The 13,466-nt window shown below is 34.9% G+C and overlaps 1 long non-coding RNA gene across 1 annotated transcript in view; it reads right to left on the bottom strand.

The window, feature by feature from the left end:
- The window catches only part of LOC147913444 (uncharacterized), a 40,808-nt gene that overhangs the window by 16,170 nt on the left and 11,172 nt on the right, over positions 1 to 13,466 (bottom strand). The window contains exon 2 of the long non-coding RNA XR_015548670.1: positions 1,242 to 1,291. This is a non-coding gene — a long non-coding RNA (uncharacterized LOC147913444). The remainder of the gene's footprint in view (positions 1 to 1,241; positions 1,292 to 13,466) is intronic.

Below are 13,466 nucleotides of genomic sequence, written 5' to 3'. Positions count from 1 at the left end.
GCTTTTTCTTTTTTTCCACATAGTATTTTCTTAAGAAGGAGTTCTTGACATCATTTTTACTGCTTGACTCTTTAAAGCTTGCGTCACCACATTACGAGTAAGACAATTACAAATTATTATTTAAACATAGCCTTTATAGCCCTTCATAGAATTAAAGACATTAGTATTCAAATGTAAGTTGATAAAAAGTTCCTATATAAAACGTTAAACAAATTTATCATTTTTGAGGCTTCGGGCACAAGAAACAAAACCCCAAATCAAAGTGACCTAAAAAACAAATTATTTACTATCTCACTTATTAAGAGATTTCTAGGTAGAGCAATCCCAGAGCTCTTTAATATATTATCTTAATGACATAAAAAATGTTACTTCTAACTTACTGTTTGTCATTTTCAGTATGTTGGCTTGGCCTAAAATGTGTCACTGTCTTCCAATGAATGTTCATTTATCAGTGAGTAGACCATTCTCAGAAGCATCCAATGGGTTTCCCTCCCTGAAAATGTGTTATACTTAGAGTTTTGCTGTTTTATCTTTAAATCAAAAATAGTTATGGAGGATGTGCTATCAGTAATATAGTAGTAATATAGTTATATTTTAGCCAATATAACATTTAAAAAGTGCCCAAATGAAAGTAAAACATAAGTCATTCATTAGCAAACCGTGAGTTGGTTGAATGTACCAGCCACTCTCAAGGAATGAGACACTCTGGATATAGGGGAATAAGACCCAGACTCTGCCCTTGGGGTGCTTGGTTTAGTGGGAGTTGGTATTATATTAATAAAAGACTCTTCAAGCTGTTATGTACAAGATGTACATAAAAATATCAAAGAATGCTTTTTGGAGGAGGTACTATTAGAAGAACAACAAGAGAAAAGACTTTAATAATAAATCTAAATTGTATTCTGCCTCCTAGGGAAATAAAAAGGGCTCCTGTAATCTGAATATTGAAGTGAAAAAAGTGTTTTCAGCACCAAGAAAAACTTATGTTCTGATATTGTTATCTCAAGATATTAGATTCACATTCAGCAGATGAATTGTCCATATTCAGTTTAGGCAGAAAGTATACAGTAAAATTGCCATAATTAGCTACCCAAATCAACATTGAATGAAATGATAATTTTTGGACAAAAAATGATTTGTATAATCAAGTTTAACTTAAAAATCGACTCATATAACAAAGCTCACAAACAGCTGTCACATCTAAATCTCTGTTCTAGGATCTGTTGGGTTGCTTGTCATACCATGGAACATTGTGTTTGACCACTTGACTCTCTTCAGGAGACATCAGATTCTGCAGGAGACAAAACCAAATGGTAAATGAACACACAAAAACCAAAAAATTACAGAACCGTTTTTTTCTCCAGAAACTCTCGTACATTTGGTATCAGATATCCTGTTGCTAACATTTTGTCCGGAATTAAATATGTCCATAAATACTCAAGGAGGAATGCAGCAAATCTACATTAAAAAAATTCAATGTTGATTGCTGATATAAATATTTATCTGGGAGCTAGAAGTGTTATATATATAAATAAATAAAAAACACATCATCCAATGTTTAGAATTACCTCTTCCATTCAAATACCATAAAATGCACACTATATTTTTTCAGATTAGTGTGACTGTCAAAAAATAGGAATAAGTCAGACTGTCAAAAACAAGTGAGTTGTCCATCCCAAGATGTACTATATTGACTCTCCCAGGCCCCAGGAGAATAAGACCTTGTTCTACAGTCTCTCACTGTCCACTTCATCTAATTCCATGTGTATTTGTGTGGGTTCGAATTTCTCTGAAAAAGGCCAAAAGAGTAAGTCACGATCCACCTATTTTTCTATACTCCTTCTACAGCTGGTCTATCAGAAGGACGTACAGACTCAATTTTACATAAAGAAACATAATAATCTTAACTTTTGAAATAAGTAAAGACTGGTGCCAATTTGAAGCACAAGTGGAACTACCTCTGGAAACACTTCCCTGTGATGCCAAACCATACAATAGCATACTGTAATGCAAAGTGCTTTTTTTAATAACACACCAATGTTCCTAACATTTCCATTAGAGTTTTCGATTAATGTAATGTGGTTTCAAGTTGCAATTATCTTAAAGTGTATGGGGAAGGGAATTGTGGCTAATTGTGATCAGCTTTATTTTTCTCTATTCTTTAGTCAAAGGCAAAGCACTCTGTAATAAAAGCAGCAATACTCCCTGAGATGTGAAAATGAGTATTAATTCTATGGACAATTGCAAATTCAATTTGAAAAAAGCACATGCTTTCGTATCTCTTGTTTAATGACTGGGAGTATTTGTGTCCAGTTTAAAATAAATGAAATTTCATTCCAACCAAGTGTTTGAGGTTTCTCTTTTGATAACATCAGTTAATATAGAACTGCTTTTTTACTAAAGAATGTAAATTTTATGATTTCTTGTAATTTTATATAGGACCCTTAAATTTCAAAAAGGTGAATTTAAACCTTGAATATTTTAATATTTTTGTAATTGTTCCAGGTTTCATTACAGGCAAAATACATTGTGTGCAATTGTATAAAATATGAGCTAAGAAACTACAAACATCCAAGGGATTGTTGTACTCTATTTTACAGGCTATAGTTAACATCTGCTCTTACAAGATCTATCTTTTGGAATGCATTATTTAATACCTTGGATCCTCAGGCAAAACTGAAACTAAAATAGCTCTTTTTAAATATCTTATTGCAGTATAGTGTTGTTTTCAAGACATGATCATATAAAAATACGTGGAGCTTCAGGGCTGACCTGGTGGCGTAGTGGTTAAGTTTGTGCTCTCTGCTTTGGCGGCCTGGGGTTCACAGGTTCAAATCCTGGGCGTGGACATACGTACCATTTATCAAGCCATGCTGTGGCAAGCGTCCCACATATAAAGTAGAGGAAGATGGGCATGGCTGTTAGCCCAGGACCAATCTTCCTCATCAAAAAGAGGAGGATTGGCAACAGATGTTAGCTCAGGGCTAATCTTCCTTACCAAATAAAGAAAAAGAGAAAAATATGTGGACCTTCACAATGTAGTAAATGAGGCTAATATAACTCAGATATCAAAATCCAAAAAGGCCAGCCCAAAAAATGCAAAATGGGGAATATCACTTTCTTAATAGAATATTAGCAAATAGAATTCAGCATTGTACTAAAAAGAATAATACGTCAGTGGGGTTTTTCAAAGAAAAATGGTGAAAATCTATTATCTGTTCAATATATTAATAGCTTCAAGAGGAACGTCTACATGAGTCAATAGAGGCTAAATAAATAAATGAAATTTGATGCATGTTCATGACAAAATTACTTGTGAATTAGGAATAGAAGAAAACTTCTTTATCTTCATATTCTTGGAAAGATATATCAATAAAATCCTACACTAAACATGATAATTAGTTTGAAACGTGCTAAGCGTTCCTATTTAAAGACAGAGACGAGCATCAGAGCCCATTATGTCTCATCAACTCTTTATCTTTTACCAGATCTGAGTCAACAATACATAAAGGCAATAAATTATAAGCATGCATATTGGAAGAGAAAAACAAATCCTCATTATTTTCAGACAATAAGATTTACAAGCAAGAAAACTCCCAAATAATAAAAAAAAAATAGAACTAATAGAGAGTTTATCAAAATGTCCAAATAAAAGATTAATTTACAAGAAAACAGTTGCCTTACTATGTATCAGAAATAGCCTATTAGAAAAAGTTAATTAAAAAATCATTTAACTTGTAATGGCATCCTAATCAATAAACAGCTGGGAATACGTCTGTCTAGATATGCACATACTCTTTTAAAGAACATCTAATAGCCACCAATTATTTTGAGTCAGCTGGACATGGCAGTATGCCCCTCAGAAAAGGACTTTTGCCTCAGTTTTTGGAAGTGCCGTAGGCAGCCTTCAGCTGTCAGCTGCCTCAGCTGCAGAAAACCAATTTGTTAAAAGTCATGCCTTTCATAGGGTGGCCCACATCCAATTACCGGCAGTCATATAAAGGCTTGATTATCTTGGACCAATGTTGCACAACTATGACAGCAGTTTTAACTCCAGAGTTCCCAGTGCACTTTGCCAAGGCTGTTAGGGGGTCTTCGTGAAAGCTTGACTTCTCCTTCTGCCCAATCCTTTCTTTCCCCACCCTTCCACATGTTCAAATCTCAAAGGCACTACCTAATAAATATCCTGCACACTAACCATCATCTCAGTGTCTTCTCCCTAGAGAATTCAACCTACAACACTGAGTACCAAGAGTGGTCTAAGAAACCAGGCGATATGATGAATTTTTAGATCTGGATCATGTGGTGCCTGGCTGGCAATAAGAACTCCATCATGGCTGGTAGATGGAGCACAAGTTGCCTCTGGCAAATGCTGGCTTCCCCATTGTTCAGGTGGTGATTTGACTTGGTTTTTGTGGAAATAAATGCACCAGTCGGGGGAAATATCAGGTCTTTGAGAGATTTGGGTGGGGAGGAGGCAGTAATTATGAAGACGATGAATCGGATGACTATTGCTAACCTCCAGGGACTGCTCTGGAACAGTGAGTCTCAGAGTATGGATCAAGGACATTGTTAGAAATGCCCATAATCAAGCTTCACTCCAGACATGCTGAATAAAAAACTGTGAACACGGGGCCTATGATTTATTTTTGAGAAAGGCTCGCCCAATTATTCTGATTCGCTGCTTTAAAACATAATTAACACGCAACTGAATGCCAAGTATGAAAGCTAGAAGTAGCCTAAAATGAATCTATCACCTCCTGTAGCAGGAAACAGAAAAAACAGATGAGAGGCCCAGTGTTTATTATCAGTATAGCCAAGCAAGCTAAACTGTCATTCAAGGCAGTTCTGCTATTACAATGTCTGAATCTAGTTTGGGAGTGGGACATCTGGGTTGATGCCCCTGAAAATATTGGATCCTTAGATTCCCCCCAACCCTCTGAACCTGCAGAAGCGGTGTGTTTCTGTTAAGAGCTAACACTCCTTTGTCAAGCACACAAGACAAGGCCAAGATCTGACAGATACACCAATAAAGAAATAAGGAGTCTTTTTAAGATCAGACACTGTATTACTGACATAGACAGTGAAAGAAAGAATACCCAAAGTTGCTGGCCCACCCCGGCCCTTGTCCAGAATAACATTGAAAAAAAAGGGGTGAAATAAATTCAACATGAGTGATAGGATGCAGTTTTGCTGAAGTGCCCATTCTAGATTGTAACCAAGTGGTTTTGTAGCCTGTATCTGTACCTTGAGGGGGAATGGCAGAAATCCTCATACTTCATCAGAAACCGGGAAGCAATGAAAATCTTTCTCAGGGCAGTCTCCTTGCTCGATAGTGAAGCAGGCAAGAAAATGGCCTCACAGCAGCTTCTCATAAACCTCATATGCTCTCCTTCCAGGAAGATCAAAACGAGTTCCACCAAGACTCAGATCAGCTATGGCTCAAGCCTCGTCCATGTGACCTTGTCCATCAGACATTGATATGAAGCTCTTCCTCTACATCACCACCACTCCTTGTTGAAGACAATGCAAAGGCTTTGCATGTCTTTGCATGTCAATGCAAATCCTTTATATGTTCTATCATATTTAATCCCTATACAACTCTTTTCATGAGCTCACAGAGATTTTAAGTGACGGAACTCACATTTATAAAACAAGTAATGACAGAGAAGGAGAATCATGATGAAGTGCCTGCTTGTAACCAAAATGCTATGATGCCTCACTACATGAGAGATCTGTACACCAAAAACAGTAAATATTATTCAATGAAAATTTTGTCAATAAAAAAAGGAATAAAAATAAATAAGTGAATAGAATGAGAGAAGGTAAGTTCTTGGGGGTAAAATATGAAATAAGGAAGGTGAGTTGACAATAACTGAGGCTGAATGATGGGCAAAAGTGTCATCATACTCTTTTGTCTGTTTGTGTATCTGGCTGAAATTTTCCATAATAAAGAGTTTCTTAAAAATCCAATAAATTGCTTTTTATAGTATTCTCTTGTAATCTTTTGTATTTATGAGGTATCCATTGTAATTTCTCCTCTTTCATTTCTAATTCTTTTTATTTGAGCCTTCTCTCTTTTTTTCTTGGTGAGTCTGGCTAAGGGTTTGTCAATTTTGTTTATCTTCTCAAAGAACCAGCTCTTAATTTCATTGATCCTTTCTACTTTTTTTCAGTCTCTATTTCATTTATTTCTGCTCTAATTTTTATTATTTCCGTATTTCCGCTGACTTTGGGCTTTCTTCATTCTTCTTTTTCTAGTTCTGTTAGGAGCAGTTTAAGATTACTTATGTGAGACTTTTCTTGTTTGTTAAGTTGGGCCTATACTGCTATGAATTTCCCTCTTATAACCGCTTTTACGGCATCTCTTAAGAGTTGGTATGTTGTATTGTCATTTTCATTTTTCTCCAGGTATTTTTTTTATTTCTCCTTTGATTTCTTCATTGATCTAATGATTGTTCAGTAGTATGTTGGTTAGTCTCCACATATTTGTGACTTTCCCAGTTTTTTACTTGTAGTTGATTTCTAGTTTCATGGCACTGTGGTCAGAAAAGATGCTTGAGATGATTTCAATCTTCTTAAACTTATTGAGGCTTCCCTTGTTTCCCAATATATGATCTATCTTTGAGAATTATCCATGTGCACTTGAGAAATATAAAGGATTATAAGAGAATATTTTAAAAAACTACATGTCCACAAATTGGATAACCTAGAAGGAATGGAGAAATTCCTAGATTCATACAGCCTACCAAAACTGAATCAAGAAGACAAAGAGAATCTGAATAGACCAATCACAAGTAAAGAGACTGAAAAAGTAATCTTAAATCTCTGAAAAAACAAAAGTCCAGGACAAGATATCTTCTCTGGAGAATTCTACCAAACATTCAAAGAAGATTTAATACCTATCCTTCTCAAACTATTCCAAAAAATTGAAGAAGAGAGAATTCTTCCTAACTCATTCTATGATGCCAACATTACCCTGATACCAAACCAAACAAGGACAACACAAAGAATAAAAATTACAGGCCAATATTGCTGATGAACATAGATGCAAAAATCCTCAATAAAATATTGGCAAATCAAACACAGCAATACGTTAAAAGGATCATACACCATGATCAAGTGGGATTTATTCCAGGGATGCAAGGATATTTCAACATCTACAAATCAATCAATGGGATACACCACATTAACAAAAGGAGGAATAAAAATCACATGATAATCTCAATAGATGCAGAGAAAGCATTTGACAAGGTCTAACATCCATTTAGGATAAAAACTCTCAATAAAATGAGGACAGAAGGAAAGTACTTCAACATAACAAAGTCCATATAAGACAAACCCACAGCCAACATCATATTCAACAGTGAAAAACTGAAAACCATCCCTCTGAGAACAGGAACAAGACAAGGGTGCCCACTCTCAGCACACCTATTCAACATAGTACTGGAGATTTTGGCCAGAGCAATTAGACAAGAAAAAGAAATAAAAGGAATTCAAATTGGAAAGGAAGAAATTAAATTCTTGCTGTTTGCAGATGTGATGATTCTATATATAGAAAACCCTAAAGAATCTATCAGAAAACTATTAGAATTAATCAACAACTACAGCAAAGTTGCAGGGTACAAAATCAACTTACAAAAGTCAGTTGCATTTCTATACACTAGCAATGAACTAGCAGAAAGAGAAGTCAAGAATACAATCTCATTTATAATCGAAACAAAAAGAATAAAATATCTAGGAGTAAACTTAATCAAAGAGGTGAAAGACCTGTACACTGAAAACTATAAGACATTAGTGAAAGAAATTGAAAAAGACATAAAGAAATGAAAAGATATTCCATGCTCATGGATTGGAAGAATAAACATAGTTAAAATGTCCACATTACCTAAAGCAATCTGCAGATTCAATGCAATCCTTATCAGAATCCCAATGACATTCTTCATGGAAAGAGAACAAAGAATCCTAAAATTCATATGGGGCAAAAAAAGACCCTGAATAGCTAAAGCAATCCTTAGAAAAAAGAAACAAAGCTGGAGGCATCACAATCCCTAACTTCAAAATATACTACAAGGCTATAGTAATCAAAACAGCATGATACTGGCACAAAAACAGACACACAGATCAATAGAAAAGAATTGAAAGCCCAGAAATAAAAGTACACATCTATGGACAGTTAATATTCAACAAAGCAGCCAAGAACATACAATGGAGAAAGGAAAGTCTCTTCAATAAATGGAGCTGGGAAAACTGGACAGCCACGTGCAAAAGAATGAAAGTAGACCATTATCTTGCACCATACACAAAAATTAACTCAAAATCGATTAAAGACTTGAATGTAAGACCTGAAACCATAAAAAGCCTAGAAGAAAATATAGGCAGTACACTCTTTGACATTGGTCTTAGAAGGATCTTTTTGAATAACATGTTTACTTGGGCAAAGGAAACAAAAAAATAAATAAACAAATGAGACTCTATCAGACTAAAGAGCTTCTGCAACGCAAAGGAAACCAGGAAGAAAATGAAAAGACGACCCACTAACCAGGAGAAAATATTTGCAAATCACGCATTTGACAAGAGGTTAATCTCCAAAATACATAAAGAAATCAAACAACTCAACAAAAAAACAAACAACTCAATCAATAAATGGGCAGAGGATATGAACAGACATTTTTCCAAAGAAGATGTACAGATGGCCAACAGGCACATGAAAAGATGTTCAACATCAGTAATGATTAGGGAAATGCAAATCAAAGAGATATCACCTTACAGATATCACCGGTCAGAATGGCTAAATTACCAAGATAAAAAATAATAAATGTTGGGGCTGGCCCTGTGGCTTAGCGGTTAAGTGCGCGCGCTCAGCTATGGGCGGTCCAGGTGTGGATCCCGGGTGCGCACCAATGCACCGTTTCTCCGGCCGTGTTGAGGCCGCATCCCACGTACAGCAACTAGAAGGATGTGCACCTATGATATACAACTATCTGCTGGGCCTTGGGGAAAAAAAGGAGGAGGATTGGCAATAGATGTTAGCTCAGAGCCGGTCTTCCTCAGCAAAAAGAGGAGGATTAGCATGGATGTTAGCTCAGGGCTGATCTTCCTCACACACAAAAAATAATAATAATAAATGTTAGAGAGAATGTGGAGAAAAGAGAACCCTCATACACTGCTGGTGAGAATGCAAACTGGTGCAGTCACTATGGAAAACAGTATGGAGATTTCTCAAAAAATTAACAATAGAAATACCATACAATCCAGCTATCCCACCACTGGGGATTTATCCAAAGAACTTGAAATCAACAATGCAAAGAGATTTATGTACCTCTGTGTTCATTGCAGCATTATTCACAATAGCTGAGATGTGGAAGCAACCCAAGTGCCCCTCTATGAATGAATGGATAAAGAAGATGTGGGGGCCAGCCCCATGGCATAGTGGTTAAGTTCGGCATGCTCCACTTTGGCAGCTCGAGTTTGTGGGTTCAGATCCCAGGTGCGGGCCTACACCACTGGTCAGCTATGCTGTGGCAGCTACCCACATACAGAAAAGAGGAAGATTGACAACAGATGTTAGCTCAGGCAAGTCTTCCTCAGGAAAAAAAAAAAAAAGGAAGATGTGGTATATATATACAATGGAACACTACTCAGCCGTAAAAAAAAAGACAAAATTGTACCATTTGCAGCAACATGGATGGACCTTGAGGGTATGATGTTAAGTGAAATAAGAGAGACAGAGAAAGACAAATACTGCATTATTTCACTCATATGTGGAAGATAAACAAATACATGTAAAAAGAGAACAGATTAGTGGTCACTAGAGGAGAAGGGGGTTGTGGATGGGTGAAAGGGGTAAAGGGGCACATACGTATGGTGACAGATAAAAATTAGACTACTGGTGGTGAGCATGATGAAGTCTATACACAAATTGATTACGTGTACCCAAAATTAAAAAAAACAACAGCAACTGACTTTATATAAATTAAGTGGCATGTAGATTTAAATAAATAAATAAAGTCTATTTTTAAAAAATCCAACAAATTGCAAGCTATTAAAGTCAAGATGTATAAAATAGATAGCTAGCTACATAGATATATACAACTGTAATAATTTTAAGTAAAAAAAAAATTATAGAAAAATATAGTTTTTCCTTGGTTTAGAAATTTCTTAAAAATATAATGAAAACAAAAGGATGACAGGGTGATAAAATTCACTTCTTTAAAATTTTAAGCTACTTTATCAAAAGAAAGTATAAGCAACAATTATGAGAATTGACATCTGGAGGAAAAACTTGCTTCATATATATATAAGATATTCAAGATTCAAAGATTAGAAATCTTTTATTCATAATAAAAGATTTTTTATTAGATTAAAAGATTTTTCTTTTATTCTGAATAAAAGATTTCTAAAAACCAATAAGAATATGATGCTCACTGGAGGAAACTTTTGGAGGTGATGGATATGTTTATGGCATATACTGTCTGGGTGGTTTCACGGATGTATATTTATCTCCAAACTCATCAAGTTGTAGAGATTAAATATATATAGCTTTTTATATGTCAATCATACCTCAATAAGTTAGTTTTTTAAAAAAGAGAATATGACACCCAATTACAAAAATGCTCACTAAATATTGAACAGAAAATATCTAGAATATATTTAAATTTATATATATGTAAGGGTATAGAAAAAAAATCTAGAAAGAGATATACCAAAGCCATGACAGTGGCAAATTCTGAGAAAGGGACAAGAATACACAGCAAAGTTAAAGGACATATTAGTCTCTTCTTCAACTAAAAAAAAGTTTTCAAAAAATATCATATTAATCTCCTTATTAAAATAGCTTAAGAAAAAAATTAAAGAAATAATATAGGTATACAATTTTTTAGAAAGATGGTTTAAAATTACATGCTTTTTAAAAAGTGTACCAGTCTATGAAGATAATTTTGAAAAAATCAATGATGAAGCACAGTTACTGTGTATTTGTAAAACGCAAATTATGGACACTGGCTGATCTATTTAGATAAAGTGGAAAATCTAAATTTTACTGAAAAATAAAAATGTAATAGAGAAACATATATCCATATAAAACAAAAGTCAAAGGAATAGCTCCACTCCACACCCATTCAGGTCCAGACATTCTTATGTGAGTATTTAAAAGTTAATAAGAAAGGAAAAATATTCATGTATTCAGGTATTTAATGATCCTAGGATTAGAAGATATAAATCTGCCCCATTTACTTTTCTAAACTAAACCCAAAGACAAAAATTTACAATAATATCATATTAAAATGTCTAGATTAATTCAATTTATTAGAGACATGCCAACACCTGACATAACATGTTATCAAATTTGGTTGAAGTATGCATATTAAAAGGACAAGCCATACTGATGAGAAAGATTTACTCTAGGAATGTAAAAATGATTTAATGTTAGAAAAATCAGAAATATAATGATGCGTGAAGTTAAGTGTGACTATTAGGAGTTAAAATGAAAGGGATAGCCCAATTCTGATGCTGGTACCTAGAAATTCAAATTGTTGTACAATCAGTAATTCCAGATTCCACTTGTTTGTAGGCTTAAGTATCTAAATATTTTCAGAATTAATAAAAATAAGTTTTAAGTTTCGGGTCTTCATAAATGACAGATACAGAAAGAAGGTACTAATATTGGCAAATAGCTAGGGTAAAGAAAGTGATCATTGAAATTATCGAAGCATGTCAATATGTAAATGCTTTTTCCATACTCACAATATTCTTGCATTCCACCTGAAAATCCCTTGAGTCAAACTACACAGGTTTAGATAAGTGGCCAACACAATCTTTTTGATATCCTAACAATAATTTAAAGAATTAAAGCCACTTGGAAAAAAAGTCATAGGCAGTTCATTCTGGAAGAAAGCAAAGCCAGCTATTAAAACCCATAATCAAAAAGATGCCAAGAAAATTACTCAAAACGTAGGTCGGTTAACTATTACCCTCAAACCAAATTAGGCTCGTCAAAAATAGTGAAGGTTCTGAGAGTTTACCCTACTTCCATACTAACAAATTAGCTTGCCACAGTTTTATAGACACAGGCAGACCACACAAGAGTTTCTTACAACACTAGCAGTATCTGGAGTAACATCATTGTGTGGGTTCACCGAGCCCCAGTTTCCACACGATGAGGGCCAGATGCTGCTAGCATATGCAGTGAGGTGCGTTACAAGAGACGAACACTGATATTTGGAATCAGTGATTTTATAAAGGAGGCTGCCAGAAAACCTACCCAATCTCTACGGAGGGAGACATTATCTTTATTACCCTGGAAGATAATCAAACCTTCTCCAGAGGGAGACGTTACCTTTCTCTTCAAAGACTTCCAGTTTTACCAATATCATAGAAAAGATATTCTGGAGAAAATTAGCTGCTGAAGATTTTGCTCACAAGATCCTGCAGAAATGTAAGAGATCCATGGTGAATGGTGTCACAAAACAGCCCATTACTTGAATTTATTAATAAGAATTTATTGGAATACAGCCATGTCTATTCCTCTATGCTTCGTCCATGGCTGCTTTTGCACTTCAATAGCAGAGTTGAAGCTGCAGCACACGAAAGCTAAAATATTACTAGCTGAATCTTTATAAATAAAATTTGTTGAACCCTACTTAGAAAGCTGATAAATATAGGTAAGATCACCTGTAATATAGAAAGGCTTTACATGTCCCAATGAGGTTTGATTCTTTCCCGGTAATATCAGTTGAATTAAAACATACAAGCAATTCTTACATATATAATAAAACTCATGAAGGAGTTTAGACTATACCATCCCAAAATATGCTGCTGTGGCATACTGATTATTTTGAGTTAAAGGCATTTGGAAAACAGCAGATGAAACAAAGGCACTCTTCTTTCCTTTTTCTTCCCCAAAGCAGGAGATGATACCCCTATATGGAAGATGTCCTCCCTACACCAGAGGAAAGTAACATTCTTATCACCAGGGCTGGGGAATTGAGGCTGAGAGAAATCTGTACAAACAGATCTTGTTAAACAAATCCTGTCTTCCTAGTCATGTCTCCATGATTAACTACCCTAGCCCACGCCCCTCTGCCTTGTCACATTTCCACGGTTTACAACTCTTTGTCTAACTTTGTGTGTAAGCATCGACTCTAACTGCTTCACCGGGTCTTCATTTTTCCTGTGAAGGCTCCCATATACACATAAAAAAACATAATTAGAACTTATATTATTTTTTCCTAATGATTTGTCTTATGTCAGTTTAATTCTTAGACCCAACTGTAGACCACAAAAAGGCAGAAGAGAAATTTTTCCTCCCCTACACTCACAATATCAAATAAAACTTTATGTTTTATGGAAGCCACAATCCTGATTTGTGTGAAAATGAATATGGAAATAACATATATTTTTTGTATACTTTTCATAGCAAAAAATGCATTTAATTTATATTTCTAAATCTAAGCATACTTTAATAT

This window comes from Ceratotherium simum, chromosome 27 (genome assembly GCF_057802395.1).
Source record: "Ceratotherium simum simum isolate JZ-2026a chromosome 27, ASM5780239v1, whole genome shotgun sequence".
Lineage (NCBI taxonomy): Eukaryota > Metazoa > Chordata > Mammalia > Perissodactyla > Rhinocerotidae > Ceratotherium > Ceratotherium simum.
The sequence above is the reverse complement of the archived record's forward strand: the minus strand, read 5'-3'. Positions and strand labels throughout refer to the sequence as shown.